The sequence below is a fragment of the Cyprinus carpio genome, chromosome A4 (assembly GCF_018340385.1).
Source record: "Cyprinus carpio isolate SPL01 chromosome A4, ASM1834038v1, whole genome shotgun sequence".
NCBI classification, from domain to species: Eukaryota; Metazoa; Chordata; class Actinopteri; order Cypriniformes; family Cyprinidae; genus Cyprinus; species Cyprinus carpio.
In genome coordinates, this window is record NC_056575.1 from 18,248,266 (window position 1) to 18,265,476 (window position 17,211).

A 17,211-nucleotide genomic window follows, 5' to 3' on the forward strand; every position below is an offset into this window, starting at 1 on the left:
ATCCGTGACGTCACCCATAGACTTCTCAATAGCGGTTTTGAAGCTCAAAGTGTGCAGAGCGGGCCGTCGCCATCTTGGCAGCGCGTCACCGCGAGACTCTCCCGGATAATCGAAAATGGGCAAAAAGGCGGGAGCTGGTTGCTGAAGCCACGCCCACCTAGCGCGACGGCATTGTCAGCAGCGGCAATCCACCTGTCACTCAAGTGACCACGCCCTTAATTATGCAGGACTTTAAGGCTTAATATAATTTAAACGGATGAGTTATAAAAAAAATTCACCCCCCTCACAGTTGTCATGAAGGGCAAAATTAGCAATATAGACCAAAATCATTTTTTGAACCAGGCTGTAAACGTGTTTTTTTCTGCTGTAAAGTTGGGCATTTTAACATGGGGAGTCTATGGGACTGACTCCATTTTGCAGCCAGCATTATGGGGCAAGTTGATTTTTTACAGTTTTAGTCACTTCCTTATTGGCTTCACGAGAGAGAGCGCGAGGTTGCCGCTCGGCGCCAACCAACGCGAAAGACGTTTGAATCTGGCAGTAATGTCACGAGTCACAACACTGAACATTCTAAATCCCATGGGGATACGGTTAAATTATTATTTAACTCAAAAGGTTGAACATTTTATTTTTAACCATGAATACAAAAATGAAACAGGGGGCTCAAGTCAGATCTGAGGGGGCATTGCCCCCTTTTGCCCCCTTGTGGCGCCGGGCCTAATGTGACGTTATCCACCCTAGGTTTTTAAAGCAAATTGTTGATTCGGTTGGACCAGTTCTAGTGTCCTTTAGGCTTGCCGCGATAGACGGTGTTGACGGTGTTACCGGTTTAAAGGTGCAACACTGGTTACATCACTTTCCCACCGTGACACCGTCCCCATCGTCATTTTTTAAGTATTTGTTTTTTCTAAAAATATTTATTTGAATTAAGAAAAACTAATAATTATAAATAATTTAGTTTAAAAGAGAGCATACACTATAATTAAAAACTGAACGCGGCTACAATTATGCTTAACACATCACAGATCAGCATAACCGCGTCATCTCTTCTCCCTGTGCTGCGTCTCATTAAAGAGGACACACTGGCCACATCAGATGAGGACGGACAACTGACAGCCAACCTGAAAATCGGCATCATATCTGTTTTAAGGGGGTCACACACCGGATGAAAAGCGCAGCGCCACGTCTTTAAAATTCTAACACATTGTTTTCTACAAGTGTATGCACACCGACGGCGCCCAGCTACGACTCAGGATGCTGTTCAAATTCCTGCCGCGCCATCTGCATAGTTTTATATTAAATTAGCTGGAAATTGAGCTTGTGCGCATTGAATGTGCGCGTCCGGTGTGCGATACCTCGAGATGTCCTTGACACGGTGCAGCGCTTTTCATCCGGTGTGTGACCGCCTTTAGACGAGAAATATGAAGCTCTGCCAGAAGCAAGCCGGCAGCTTATGAGCAAGACAATATTCCTGGACCCGCGCTACCGGAGTGACTACGACACGAATGTTGAAGAGACCAAAAAACGGTCATCCTCGATAGGAAAACGCAGTCAACTCCGCCCGTGAGAGAAGAGGGGGAACAAAATGAGGAAGCCGACGTCGAGCCGCAGCCCAAAAGAAAAAAAACTCTGCAAGCACTGTTAATAAATGACAATTTATCGTGTTTTTATTTAGTAAGTTAAAGTTTTTATTTTATATTCGTGTCTTATTTATATGATTTTATCTCATTTAAACATTGTGTTATTTATTTAGGCCTATTTTGTTTTCTTATTCGTTTTAAAAACGTTCTAATATTGGCTAAGCAGTAAACGTTCTATGGTTCTTATTTGTTTGGTTTCTTATTTGTCTATCAGTTTTTTCAGCCTATACATGGTGGTATTTTTATTTGTTATGGTGATAAAAGGTCTGTATTTCATAACAGTGAGCCTTTTTTTTTTTGTCCATTCAAGACGCCGAATAGCCAATTGCCGCTAATCTGAAAGTGAATGTATAACGTGCACGCATTTATAAGCTATTTAAAAGCGAGGAAGCAAGGAAAAGAGGACAACCCCCCCCCGACCGACCCTACATCACACTTCGATTAACCGGTGGGAAATTTTTCTCACCACGGCAACCCTAGTGTTCTTTTTAAATAAATGTCTTTCAACTGGGGTGGTTTCTGCTCATCTTGAAGTTGCTACACTTCGATCTGTCAGTTTTAAAAAACTATCACCCTATCTCTATTTTACCATTTATCTCCAAGGTTTTGGAAAATATTTTTTTTCCAACTTCCATTTTTCCTTGCTTTAAATAATCTGTTTGAGCACTTTCAATCTGGTTTTGAGGCTGCCTACAATACTGAATCTGCTCTTTTGAGAGTATTAAACTACATCTTTTTAGTTGATGATATAGGTGACTCTGTGGTCCTCATTCTCTTGGATTTATCAACTGCTTTCGACACTATTAACCATTCTGTATTAATCAATGGACTGAAATCTTGGGTGGGTCTCTCTGGCACAGTTCTGAAGTGGTTCCAGTCATTTTTATCTAACTAAATATGTGGTTAGGCTAGGAGAATTTTTATGTTCTACTGCTTCTCTCCCCTGTGACCTTCCGCAAGGCTCTATTTTGTCCCCTCCTTATTTTCATTATATATTCTACATCTGGGATCTATTTTTAGAAAACATGGAGTGTCGCTTCACTTTTATTCTGATGATACTCAAATCTATTTACCTTTTAGGATGAATGATCCACTGGCCATGACTGCTCTTTTATCCTGTCTAGATGAGGTTAAATCCTGGTTATCTCAAAAAACGTTATCCTTAAATGAGGAGAAAACTGAAGTTATTGTTTTTGGCCCTTCAGAAAATATGAAAGCATTAAAATTTTGACCCGGGATCCCTATCGGCTTTTAGGTCTTCACAGGGACGGAATTAGGGGATATTTTAGATGATTCATTAAAATTAGATAAACAAATTTCACCTGTGATTAGGTCCAGTTTTCATCAACTCAGTATACTTGAAAAAATGTATCATTTCCTAACTGATAAGACGGTGCTAGCTTTTATTACGTCACGTCTTGATTACTGTAACTCATTACAGTGTGGCATTTCTAAAGCTCAGATTGCCCGTCTTCAACTGGTCCAAAATGCTGCCTCTAGATATCTTTTCAAAAAGAAAAAATGGATCAGTCCACTCCGCTTTTAAAGGCCCTTCATTAGTTGCCTGTTCAATTTAGAATATATTTTTAAAGTCTTATTATTTGTTTTTAAATCTCTGCACAATCAAGCACCCATCAATTTATCTGAATTGCTGCATCAATACATTCCCTCGAGAATCCTAAGATCTGGTGACCCCCTATGTCCCCCTAGTCCAGGGGTTCCCAAACTTTTAAGCCGGCGACCCCCATGATAAATGCGCTGCTGCCCCGCGACCCCGCACCACCATATATATATATATTATATATTTTTTATTTGTATCAGACTTTTCTGCAAACACCATTTAACAAGTATTGAATTAACCCTTTCACACGTAAGTTTAAAATATTCTGGATGACCCCCCCAGCGTGAGTTTTTCAAGGCGATCGTTATTTAGATGTGTCACTTTATGGTTTCCATGGTGACGCGTCATTGCTTGTCACGTGACACACCGCAGAAACAACAGAGCTGAATGAATGATGATCTGCTTTTATGTAATTTTTCCTTTTTTATTCAAAATATTCACAAATTTGTTAGATATGGCATGAAATAGCTGATATTCCGATTTTCAAATATATGCAAGTGGAAGTGTTTTGTTGTTTAAACACCTTTATAACGATCGCGTTAGTTGAGCTGTATGCGCGAAGGGCGTCGCCATCTTAGTTTGTGCCGCAGACGCAGTTCAGAGAATCGGATCTGTTGGATTTACAACACGTGAATTCATCTACTTCTCTCGAAATACATAAAAGTAAGTGGATGGTGAACTGGGAGAATAATAGAGTAAACTTTAAAGTTACTTATACAATGTGTATCTGATATGCATAAAACGTGTCTAATTATAATGGAAAGGATTATTATTGCCTCGTCCTTTGACATCAGTGTGTATTTTACAAACTCTAAATGTATTGTCATACACTGACCGGTGTGATCGTACACTCCAGGGACCAGTCTAGACTGATCACACCGGTGTGATCGTACGTGCGAAAGGGTTAAATTAATTGCAACAAAAATATATAGGGCCTATATAGAAATCATCTCCCCCACTTTGGGAACCACTGCCCTAGTCTGACCATTTTTAAGTGTCTTTTAAAAACCCATCTGTTTTCAGTGGCCTATTAGGTTTTATATTCCTGCCTATTATATTTTCTATTTATGTTTTATTTTATTCTGGTTCTTTTTTTTAGTCTGTTTTGTGTGTTCTTACTACTCTTATGATGCTGTTTCTTTTGAGAAGCACTTTGGTCAGTCTTGTGGCTGTTTTAAATGTGCTATATAAATAATGTAAACTTGAAATTTGAGACTTTTTGTGGAATTTGGTTCTTTGCCTTGTTTCAACACAATTCTGATCAAGTCTTCAGTGTCTGATTCACTCCAAAATGTTAAATCGCATACTAACAATATACATGTAGCAAGCAGAGCAAGGCTGAGAGCCGTGGGAACTGGTGAACATTCACACAACTTTAATTATAAAATAATCAAACAACAAAATAAAAAGTAAAGCAGCAGCCCCTCACAGATGACTGCTGCATAAAAACATAATAAAGCACAACATGAAGTCCAGGCCTGTCCTCTCTCGTCTTGCACTGTCATCACTCCTTTTATCCTTCCGGATCTCCTTCCTTGAGACCCTGCTCTTCTTGCCACATAAATGCTTAATGCTTCTCTCTGGTGTGAATTTTCATGTGCCTGTTAAAGCTTGCTTGCCATGGGAAACTATTTCCACACAGTTTGCATGTAAACAGCTTCTCTCCAGTGTTAACTCTCTTGTGACTGTTAAAGCTTCCTCCTTGAGTAAAACTCTTTCCACACTGAGAGCAGGTGTAAGGCTTCTCGCCGGTGTGAATCCTCATGTGCCTTCTAAGGCTTCCTTTTTCAATGAAACCATTTCCACAAAGTTTGCATGTGAACGGCTTCTCTTTGTGATACACATTTCAAACGGAAGACACTTGAAAGGTCTCACTCCAGTGTGAAGCCTCATTAAGGGTTACTTTATTTCTGAAGTTTTTTCCACATTAATCAAATGTAAACATCTTCTCACTAGTGTAACTGTTCACGTGATGGCTAAGGTTTAGTTTTGTTGAGAAGTTCTTTCACACAATGCTTCTCTCCAGTATGAATCCCTCATGAGCGTTTTAAGACTAACTTTTTCATTGAAACTATTTCCACACTGTTGGCAGGTGAAAACCCTCTCTCCTGTGTGAATCCTCATATGGACTTTAAGGTTTCCATGTTAACTGAAATTCTTTCCACACTGATGGCAGATGAAAGACTTCTATCCTGTGTGAATCCTCATGTGGACATTAAGGTATCTTTTTTGAATGAAACGCTTTCCACACTGTTGGCAGTTGAAAGGTTTCTCTCCTGTGTGAATTCTTATGTGGTCTTTAAGAGTGTGTTTTGAGTGTGAAACTCTTTCCACATTTAGGGCAGGAGAAAGGCTTCTCTCCAGTGTGAATTCTAATGTGCCTGTTAAAGCTTCCTTGTTGAGCAAAACCTTTTCCACACTGAGGGCATTTGTAAGGCTTCTCACCGGTGTGAATCCTCATGTGCCTTTGAAGGATTCCTTTTTCATTGAAACTCTTTCCACACTGTTGGCAGGTGAAAAGCCTCTCTCCTGTGTGAATCCTCAAGTGGACTTTAAGGTTTCCATGATCATTGAAACTCTTTCCACACTGATGGCAGAGGTAAGACTTCTCTCCTGTGTGAATTATCATGTGCCTTTTAAGGTAACTTTTTAGAATGAAACTCTTTCCACACTGTTGGCAGGTGAAAGATTTCTCTCCAGTGTGAATTCTTATGTGGTCATTAAGAGTGTTTTTATGTGTAAAACTCTTTCCACATTGAGGGCAGGTGAAAGGCTTCTCTCTAGTGTGAACTATCATGTGCTTTTAAGTTTTTTCTTTTTTAGGGAAACTCTTTCCACATTGTTGGCAGCTGTAAGGCTTTTCTCCGGTGTGAATTCTCATGTGGACTTGAAGTTTTCCTTGTTGATCAAAACTCTTTCCACATTGAGGGCAGGTGAAAGGCTTCTCTCTAGTGTGAACTATCATGTGCCGTTTAAGTGTTCCCTTTTCAGGGAAACTCTTTCCACATTGAGGGCAGGTGAAAGGCTTCTCTCTAGTGTGAACTATCATGTGCCGTTTAAGTGTTCCCTTTTTAGGGAAACTCTTTCCACACTGTTGGCAGCTGTAAGGCTTTTCTCCGGTGTGAATACTCATGTGGACTTGAAGTTTTCCTTGTTGATCAAAACTCTTTCCACATTGTTGGCAGGTGAAATGACATCTAGTTCCAGTATTTTTAGGTCTTTTTCGTGTCAAATTCTGTGTCGTGTCAATCTGTGAGCGACTGTATGATTTTTGTCCAGTTACGAAATCGTGTTTCTTCAACTGATCTTTATCTTGTATTTCATTCAGTTCTTCACTCTCTTCTTTCAGATCTGGTGAAAAGAGATAAATAAAAGTTAACATCTTAACAGCAACAGTAGAAGAGAAGTCAATAATTGCCAAATTTGCCATTTTTTCCTTGAGGGTCACAGTCCTGCAGAGTTAAGCTCCAACCTGCAGCAAACCTACCTTTAGTTTGCAGGTAAAGAAGACCTTGACTGAGGTGTGCTAAATTAGAGTTGAAGCTAAACTCTGCAGTGTTGTGACCCTCCAGGAACTGAATTAGACATCCCTGGTATAAAATATTAGAAGGATATTATCCTCATCCAACAAGAAAACTATATGTTAAGAGTTAAGTGAACTATTTTCAAACTAACAACCTCTGGTTACTGTGGTAACAAGACATGACATCAAGATAAGACTCATCAAGGCTTGAAATTCATGTTTCAATACTTCTTTAAAGTCCCGCAACAACTTAAAGTAACTTATAACATCTCAAGTTCTTATCATCTTCAGAGTCAGGGGTCGTCAGAAAGATTCCACCAAACCCTGAAGTCACTTTTGAGATCCTACCGTGTCGAACTCGACTGTGACTGTGAAGAGGGACTCCCTTGGATGTTATATGTTATTATGTTATTTGTGAAGTTGTACAATAGGACATCAAGGCCCCGATATACTTTAAACATAATTGAAGAATGAACTCATATGATGTCATTTCAAACAAAATAAGGTCGAAACGAAGTTCGTTTTGAGATTGTTTCGGCAGTTTGAAACAGCTCACCAAAGCAAACTTTCTGGGGGAGTTTGTTTTGGCTCCTAAACACCTTTAAGCTTCCATTGTTCCGTGGCAGTTACACAGTCGGTGAGCGTGTTCTGAAACTCCACCTTTGACGTGCCATTTTTTTTCCCGGTTCGTATCTCATTCTTTGGAGGTCAGACCATAGAACATCTCTTGAATACACTGGAGTGTCATATAGCTGAGCTGGCACAAATATATCTGCACCTGTACAATCACTCGCGGAGAGACTTTCTAGAAGGAAATTGCAATGAAGCTTGGTGTCGACAACCCAGAGTTATGCAAAAGGCGATGCAGACAAACATCCGAGACAAGTTTTCCAAAGCCATGAAAAGAATAAAAGGAAAGAGTAAAGATATAAGGTAACAAGTACCAAATACATGTTTCAAATAAATGTTACACCATACTGCTGCTGTTGTTCTTTCAATAAGCAAATTTAAATGGTATACAACAAATGAAATGCCAAACGAATATAAAATAATAAATCTTTGTTTTTATCAAAAGTAAGTCATGACACCAAAAGGTATCAGTTTATCCAGTGCAATAAAATGAACACTAATAAAATAACAAACTGATGTCATGCTAAAGTTTTCAGACTATGAGCCATTCACACTTCCCATAAAGGACTGATTATGGAAATGGAATGGTTCTTTTGCATTGCAAACATGTTAATTGACTCCGAACTGCTGCTAATCATTCTTTTGTCTATGATATTCTGACCATTGGTGCCCGTCTCACACCTAGATTGCCTAAACTTCATTGTTGCATCGTTGTGTTTAGGGGGATACGTACAAGCGTCACAACACATGTATGTTTACATTAATCAACACCCCGCCTCCAGCATCGCGGGGGTGTCGGAATGTTAGGAAACAGTATATCAGTGGTTAGGTTTTTCAAAATGATTTTGCCCCCAAACGAAGAATGAAAACGAACTTTGTTTGAAGTATATTGGGGCCTTGTCAGAGGCCTTATTGCGGTCTTGGCAGATAAATGGAACCCCTCTGAACCATCAGAGAGTGTTTTAGATTATGTAAATAGCTTTCGTTACCGACTATATGAAGCTAGAGCTATTGTTCAATGAAAATAAGGTAAATCTCAGGAGAAGATGCTGCCATTGTTCAACTGCAAGGTTAAATCCAGAGAATTTCAAGTAGGTGACAAAGTATTGGTTTTATTACCCATTTGACTGGTCCTTTCCAGGCTAGATTTATTGGACCTTATACAATTGCGAAATGTTTTCCCAGTAACAACTATTTACTAAACATGCCTGATCGCCAGAAGACATTACAAGTTTGTCATATTAATTTATTAAAATTGTATGTGACTCATGTAATCTCTTTGTCGGTTGATATTGTATCAATAACTTCATCAGTTGGTCAGGGCACTTCAGAAGTATCTGAAGAAATGGTGGAGAATTTGGGTCCAGTGGATACAGGGGAAATTAACGGGTCTATTATCCTTGCCAAATATGACTTTAGAAAAGCAACTGTAACCTATCTGGGTAAAATGTTGGTTTCAGGGTTGCATAAAACCAATTGATGCCGAAGTTGATGCTATTGGTAAATTCCCTACACCTGCTATCTGTTATGAACTCTGTCAATTCTTAGGAATAGTAAGTTATTATTGAGGGTTTTGTTGGAATTTTGTGAGAGTAGTTGCTCCTTTAACTGGCTTGTTGACTCTAGCTAACACTCCTGTATTGGTTGCACCTAATTTCCAGAAACATTTTCTTCTTGCAGTGGATGCCAGTGCTTGTGGTGCTGTTCTTTTACATGTCTATGGTGTCTATTTCTTTCCCTTTTTCTGATGTCCTAGAGCCCAGGAGATCTGAGGGTAAAATGGAGTGGGATTGCAAAGAGGAGTATCCCCAGCCTTAATGTATCTACTTGTGTGATGTTGGCAAGCGTCTGTGTCTAGCGGGTTGGGTCGGGTCCCGATGCTGCCAAGGCACGGTGAATACTCAGCTCATGGGGATCACAGGTTGAGCTCGCGGAGAAGTTCAAGAAAGGTATGGATCTTTCAAAAACTTATGCGTGAGCTCTAATGTGCTACGGGAACCAAACACTCTTTCATAAGAGTCATCTGATCCTGATAGCATGCTCCTGGGCTCTTCTAGTCATAATGACAAAGATGGAGAGGTTGATGTGGTTGGTGATGATAATGAAAGTGTGAGCACTGAGTCGGCATCAACCACCCTCAGCTGCATATAACTAAAAAAAAATTAAAAAAAGACACAGACAGCTAAATGATTGCTTTTTGGCCACTCTTGATCATCCCGCCCCCGGGAGTCTTCCGCTTCTCATAGATCTCCACTCAGAGATATCTAAACCATAAACTTAACCATATTCCTTTTGGTTTCATCCCTTTCAGCATGCTGACTATGCTAATTTTGAGGGTGTGGCTGAGCGGGGATACGTGAGGATGCCCCCTGTTGAAGAGACACTTGCGAGCTATCTCTCACAGGGTGAGTCATCATCTTTAAAGATTCCTGCCTTGATGTCAGTAGCGCTTCAGAGCACTTTGCACTTGAATGGCAGGACGTATGTGGCAGCTGGTCAGGCTGGTGGTGCTTTGCACACCATGGCAGTGTTACAAACCTATCAGGGCTGATCTGCTTAAGAATTTGGATAAGGGCAGAGGTTTGGCTCTCCACACCACCAAGCAAACTGTTGCTTCCACTGGGTATTCAATGGTGGCAATAGTGGCTACGGAAAGAATCTGTGGATAAACCTTGCGGCTATCTGGAAGAGAGAAAAGACTTTATCCACAAAGCTCTGCTTTTGATGAGCAGGCTAACTTCTGTCGAGGCAGTTGTGGAGAAGTTCAGGGAGGTGAAAGCGCAATCGGCTGATCTCAGGAAATGCATTTCTCGGCACTCCAAATCCTCTTCTAAGAGGGATGATCAGTCTAGAGCTGAGGCTCATAGACAGCGTTGCTAACTGCACCCCTTCTCAATTTAGGAGTCAGCAAGGGGAGCCTTGCCGTAAAAGGGGAAAAGGATCTCAGGAACATTCTAGACAAGAGGCACGCTCATCTACAGCATTTCCTTGGATACCACTGTAAACAAAGAAGTGCTGCGCTTATAAACTCTACTTTAAAGGGCTCATATGATGTGATTTAAATTTTTTCTTTCTCTTTGGTGTGTTACAAGCTCTTGGTACATAAAGAAGATCTGTAAAGTTGCAAAGACTAAAGTCTCAAATCCAAAGAGATAATCTTTATAAAAAAGTCAACCACCTAAAACGGCTCGTTCGAACACGCCCCCACATGTCTACGTCACAATGCTGGAAGATTTGCATAATGGCAACAAAATGTTCACACAAAGAAAAAATGTATAACTTTTATTCTAGCTGCTGTTGCCGCCACTGCCACCATGTTCTGGAGACACTGTGTGTTTCATGGTCTTCCAAAAGAGGACATGACTAGAAATCAGTGTTTAAGTTGTATTTACAACACTGTTCCAGAACAGTTCAACCCAAATATTCAGATGTGTGCAGCACATTTTACGGAGGACGAGGACTGTTTGCTGGGAGAGTAGCCTACAATACGGTATCTGTTTCTATAAAGTGGTGCAATTCAAACTTTGCAAGGACAGTCTGGTGCTTCTGACTCAGTCTGTAAGTACGTTTTCACATTTAAAGAATTTGCCAATGATGATTCAAACATAAGTTTTGAGCAGTGTAGAGTAGTGCTTGTTGTTTGCTGTTTCGCCGTTCACAAATGCAGACATGGTTTTATGTTTACGCAGCGCGATACGCAACGTGTAAAAAGACAGTAAAGTCATTATAATCAGTAATTATGTCCCCACTGGATGCAACAAAATGCCATGTTTATAATGGGTTTTATTGTTTTTGTCTTGTCTAGCATGGCAAGGGGTGTAACATTTACGTCACACGCTTGAGGAATTTGGCCAATCTCAACGCACTGGATAGCTGGCCAATGAGTGTACACCTTGCTTTTCAGAATGACGAGCTTTGTAAAATTCGACGCGTTTCAGAAAGGTGGGACATAAAGGAGCAACAATAATGTACATTATGTGGAAAATAATGTTTTTTTGAACCTCAAACTACATAGCCATTTTATTACATCAGATACACAAAATAATATTCTTTGTAGCAATGTCATATGACCCCGTTATTATGGATTATACAGAGGTGAGATGAAAAGAAAATACCATCTTAACTTTTTTAAAGAGAGTCAGTTCACCTCAGAGATGCAGTTACATAAACTCCACCCACAAATGTATCGTGATTCATTTAATCTCAACTGATTTGAATCATTACATATTTATATTGGTTTTCAACCTGCTCGCTACATCGCTGGCATCGTTACATCACTATTTACTACTGACGCTGAGTGACATACTGCACCAAAAGATGACGGTAATGCACTGGTTTAGAATACGACCTTGTAAGAAGATACTGTACTGCTTCAGTCTACTGCAGGTTCAGTCTATTACTGGAAAAGCTACATTGTTTTAAAGTAGCTGAGCTACTGGATAAGCTGCTAAAAATGTAGTTATGTTACTTGTAGCTAGCTGCTGCCCAACACTGGGATTAACTTTAAACATTATTTATGTTCAGGGATGTTAATGTTAGTAAAGCACTTTTAAGGATAAGTAGAAAAAAAATCAATTACAGACAAATGTAATAACTCACATTTCACATTATGTAAAATAAAGTGATTGTTAGATATTGTTGCATAATTAAGTGATAGAAATGTAGGGTTTTCATTGTTTTTAATTCAGAAGTAGATTTGAGAGTTTAATAACTCTTTTGTTCAGACTACTTCGTACTATCTTTCAGTACAGCTGGACATTTTTGTGACATTTTAGATCAAATGAGTGAATTCAGCTTTGAGAATGAAAACCAACCTGTTTGTTTCTCAGTATCTTCATGTTTGCCTCTGAATGTTTCATCAATCTTCATGTGTTCACGCTTCTCTTTAATAAAGGCCATCTTTATAATGGTGTGTCACGTGGATCTCAGTTGAGTTTTTCTCTGTTTAAGATGAGAATAATTATAGTCCAGTATAACAGTAGAAAAATAAGTTCAAACTAAATCTCTGTCTGCGTCTCAATCTGCTCCCTAGTTCAGTAGTTTCTGCACACTGGTGAGGGAGTCAGTCAGAGAGAGAGATAATGGACTTAAATCACCTGAAGAGAGAAAAAATTCAAATAAAAGTATAATATTTTTAATAAGATTATATTTGGTATTTGCTGATTTGTAGATTATATTTAATAGATAACACTTTGATGAAAACATTTGTAGATGGTTTGTAAAAGTTATCATTACTAACTTTTTTAAAAATGAAAAAACAACAAAATAAAAACGTGTACAATTAAAACAAGAAATTCAAATAAAATAAATAAACAAAATAAAAAATAAATGATCTATACAGATATACAAGTTGGCAAGAATACAAAGAAAAAACAACTAAATGTCAATATTCCAAAACACAACGTATATAAGATCACTTTTTAAATAAATTAAAATCTTTCGCACATATAATTGTATCTTTTAATGTTTTACTATTAATACATTTTATAGAATCCATATATGAATGAGAATTAACCATAAAAACCTTCAAACAAGGTTAAGATTTATTTTACTTTTATGGATACAAAATTTACCAAATAAAATCATAAGATTCAACAAAGTTTACAGATATACTTTTTGATTCAAAGTCAAATCACAACTTTAACCAGTTTTCTCTGACATACAAGGATACATCTTTCCAAAAATGCTAGTGATATAGAAAAATGCGATACCTTGTTAAAAAATGAGATATTCAATATGCGATACAATATTGTTTAAAGTGTGTAAAATTTCGATTATATTTTAAAATATTTAAAAATGAAATTATATAACCAATCTGTTTCACATTGTTTCTTGGAAAAGAAAGAGTCACTATAACTTCTGAAAGAGACCAGCAGTGTTTTAGCATTACATAAAAAGTAATGTCACAAATCAGAAAATGTAATTTTAAAATAAATGTAAATACACACACACAAAAATAATAATAATGAGACTAATTTTATATCATTATAACTTAACTTTCCATACACTTTAAGTACTTCTTCATATACCACAACAAAAACTATAGTCTGAGAAAGTTCAGACATGATTAAAGGATTAAAGTGAACAGTCAGGAAAAAAAATAAACACCAAAGCTGCACTTAATAACTCTTTTTAACGTCAAGCAGTTCTCTGATAAATGTGTTAGAGATACCTTCAGAGCACAAGCTTTAAGAGATAAACCCTCTGTAACCAAATATTAAATCTGCTCTTTTCTGATCACAGGATTAATATTTAGTGAGATTCTGTCCTGTTCACTTCTAGAAACAGACAAAACTAAACAGATCGAGCGTCCTTTACGAGGATATTACAAATGGATTTGTCTTCACGACAAACAATTCAGATTTTTGTAAATTCAAGCAAAGACCTGAGGCACTTTAAACAAAACAAGTCCTCGATGATGAACTGATTCAGATTCAGAGAGAGATGAGACGCACCGTTTCTGTTACTCTTGCGCTTTACAAGCACACAATAACCTTCATTAATAACACTTAATAAAGCATTACAGTAATACAGTCGGTAATAATTCATTTCTAAGCTTTATACACAATTCTCAGGAGTAGTTGTATCGATTTAAACACATAAAATGATTAAAATCACACACCTTTCTTCAGCCGAATCAAATACGCGGGAGCGCGCGCAGCCTTATGACGTCACACCGCCAGAGCAGAATAAAAGTCCTGTTCGTGAAATAAATCAAATAATATAATATAATATAAACAAGTTAGTTACCTGTTAAGACCTTAGATTTTAATTACTGGAAATTGATTTACAAAACATAATTTTATTCATAATTTTCATGAATAACAGAAACACACTGAAATTGAGCACCGAACCCCAGCTGCTCCCACTTTCCTACTTCTCCGTCTGTGTGTGTGTGTGTGTGTGTGTGTGTGTGTGTGCACTTAAACCCTAAATGATATTTCCCCCCATTTTAAATTCTTATTATCCAATGAAAGGATACATTTGTGTGAATTTTTTAAATAAAAGACCAAAAGGATTAACAATGCAGATGAATTTTCACAGCCTTTTTTTTGATCATATTTACCAAGGGGGCTGATGTTTTTGGCCACGACTGTATACATGTAATGTAATTTGAGTGTACATTAAATGAATTTAAGTTGTTTTATTGCTTTCTCTGTGTTCAGCCCCAACATTTGAGCTTTTCTTGTGCTTCAGGTCAGAACACAGCTCATTCCCTTTGAAATATTGGGGGGAAAAAATCTAAATAATACATCTTTAAACACCAATAATTTACCATCATTGAGAAAATTGAATACAACCAGCGAATACAAATCAAAAAGTGACACATTGGTAGTTTGCTTTTTATTCTGATAGCACTCTATAGCCTACAGATAATCTCCACAACAAACAATAACACATGCAACTGATGAGCCTTTATGAATCCAGTGTGGTTACAGTGGTAAAATATTATACACTGATACAGCGCACAGTAAAAATATAGTAAAAGTGATATATGTAGTACAACTTGTAGTAAAGTGAATAATATAAAAACAATAACATAAGTGATAATAGATTTATAATAGCACAAAGTATATGTATAATACCATAATAAATAAATGAATAACAATAGATGAATAATAGCAAGAAGAATATGTAATATCAAGGGTGGAGTAATACAGAATAGACAAAAATGAAGAAAAAAATAATAGTAAACTATAAAGTAAAATAAATAATCGTGAAATGTAGTTTTATAATAGTCAAGTCAAGTCAAGTCTGCTTTATTGTCAATTCTTCCACATGTACAGTACATACATACAGAGAATCGAAATTGCGTTACTCTCAGACCCCCGGTGCATTCAATTTTGTCATGATATTGCAGCTGGACTCACTATGAGTTCCTGTGTTTTTCATTAGTATATGTGTAATAATTATTAAACAAATTAAGACACAACTAATGACACAACACAAAAAATATGGACATGAATTCCAAATTGTGTTTAATTAATGAGCTCCTTAAGTATAATATATACATGTGCGCACACACACACACACACACACACACACATATATATATATATATATAATACAAAATCCTCTGAATCAATCTCAGCTCCAGATTTTATTTCAGTTCTATCTTTCTCTGGGAATAGAGTGGTTTAGTTGATGACAAAACCTGACTAATAAAGACTAATTCTCCACCGCTTCCCTCAAGATTTTCCTATATTTTATTCAATTAATGAGTAAAATAATGTAAACAACTTGACGATGCTTGACATTTTGTTCTACAATGAATGCAGAAAACACAAATTCTGAAACAGTTGTTTATTTTTCCATATATGTTAACACATCTGAATGTTCGGGGTGTGAGTGTGTGCAGTTTACGCTGTACAACAACATATCAAAGTATAGTTATGTTTAACACAGACCAGAATATGAGATGATCCCCTCAGAAAAACTTTCTATTAATCAAAATTAATAATCATTACAACATCAAGAACAATAATAAACAATGATTTTGTCATGATATTGCAGCTGGACTCACTATGAGTTCCTGTGTTTTTCATTTCTAGGATATTTACATGATGTAGTTTTTGTGTAAAGACACATACAGTACATGATCAGCATTAAACAGCCTGTGTGAATCATTTTATATGCAGTCTATAGTATTGTGATCGACTGAAGAAACTGGTTAGATTTAAATAATAATGAATTAATAATTCCTTACATTTACCCAGATAGCACACGTACGTCGCGGAGACGTCTGTGCGATGTGGTCTTTTGCATCTGGCAGATGTATATTTTAGGGTGTTTGCTCATCTGGCATACGTCGGCGAGACGTCCCTGCCAGCTGTTAAGACGACGCCTAGCCTATGTATTCCAGACGCAAATCAATTAGAACGTCTAGGATCCGCTCTTTAAATGATGTTAATCAGATGTTCAAACGTCTGCAAGATGTCTGATTGATGTAGGACAGACATCGTTTTATCAAAACTTCCCCCTCCCATTATTTTAATAAAATACCTTTGCGATGTTTTAAATAATCCTCCCTCATGCATGTTACAATTACCAAACATAATAATTAATAAATAAACCACACGATCAACTTAATAACATACATTTGTTGATTTTATTTATAAAAAATAAATAAATAACAGGCAAAAAAAACCCATTTGATTTATACAAAACAAGATAACAGTTTATGCAAACAACAATACACTATTTGTAACATATATACAGGCATTCCAAAAAAAAACATAAGTAAAATCCTCCCTGGGGCCAAGCGTAGGAAATCTTTAATAAATTTGTCCGCGTCTGCTTCGGTTGGAGACAGAAGGACGGGGTTCCTCATAGCTGAAGCTGTATGTTAAAAGAAACAATTACAAAAATGTAAAAAGATCGAGCAACCTGCTTTCACTTATATTGCAATGAACGACAGATATTTTTTTTCTTTATCTGGTTCTTCTGAATAAATCGGACAAAGTTATCTAAATAGCATAAAGAACAAATAATATTAGCTGCTGGTTCGACGCCAACAGCCAAACAAGAAGAAGAAGCACGTGAACTATGCACGTGAGTTAGGGTGCACGCGTCAAGGCTCTTCCCGCGTTATTCAACTTAACCATGTGCCCTGCTGTGCAGAATACACGTCTAGATTAGTTGCAAGGGAGGATTTGCTTAAGGTACGTGTACATTTTAAAACTAATTGTTGTGTCAGCGATCGGTTTTATAATAACCTCCAAATTAAGTTGTGTATGATGACTATCACCTGTTTGTTAATTAGCGAGTAACGTTAATGTTATACCATAAGTTGTTTT

The 17,211-nt window shown here is 37.4% G+C and overlaps 1 pseudogene; it reads right to left on the reverse strand.

Moving 5' to 3' along the window:
- Positions 1-4,619: 4,619 nt before the first annotated feature.
- Positions 4,620-14,128, reverse strand: LOC122140346 (annotated as a pseudogene).
- Positions 14,129-17,211: the final 3,083 nt, after the last annotated feature.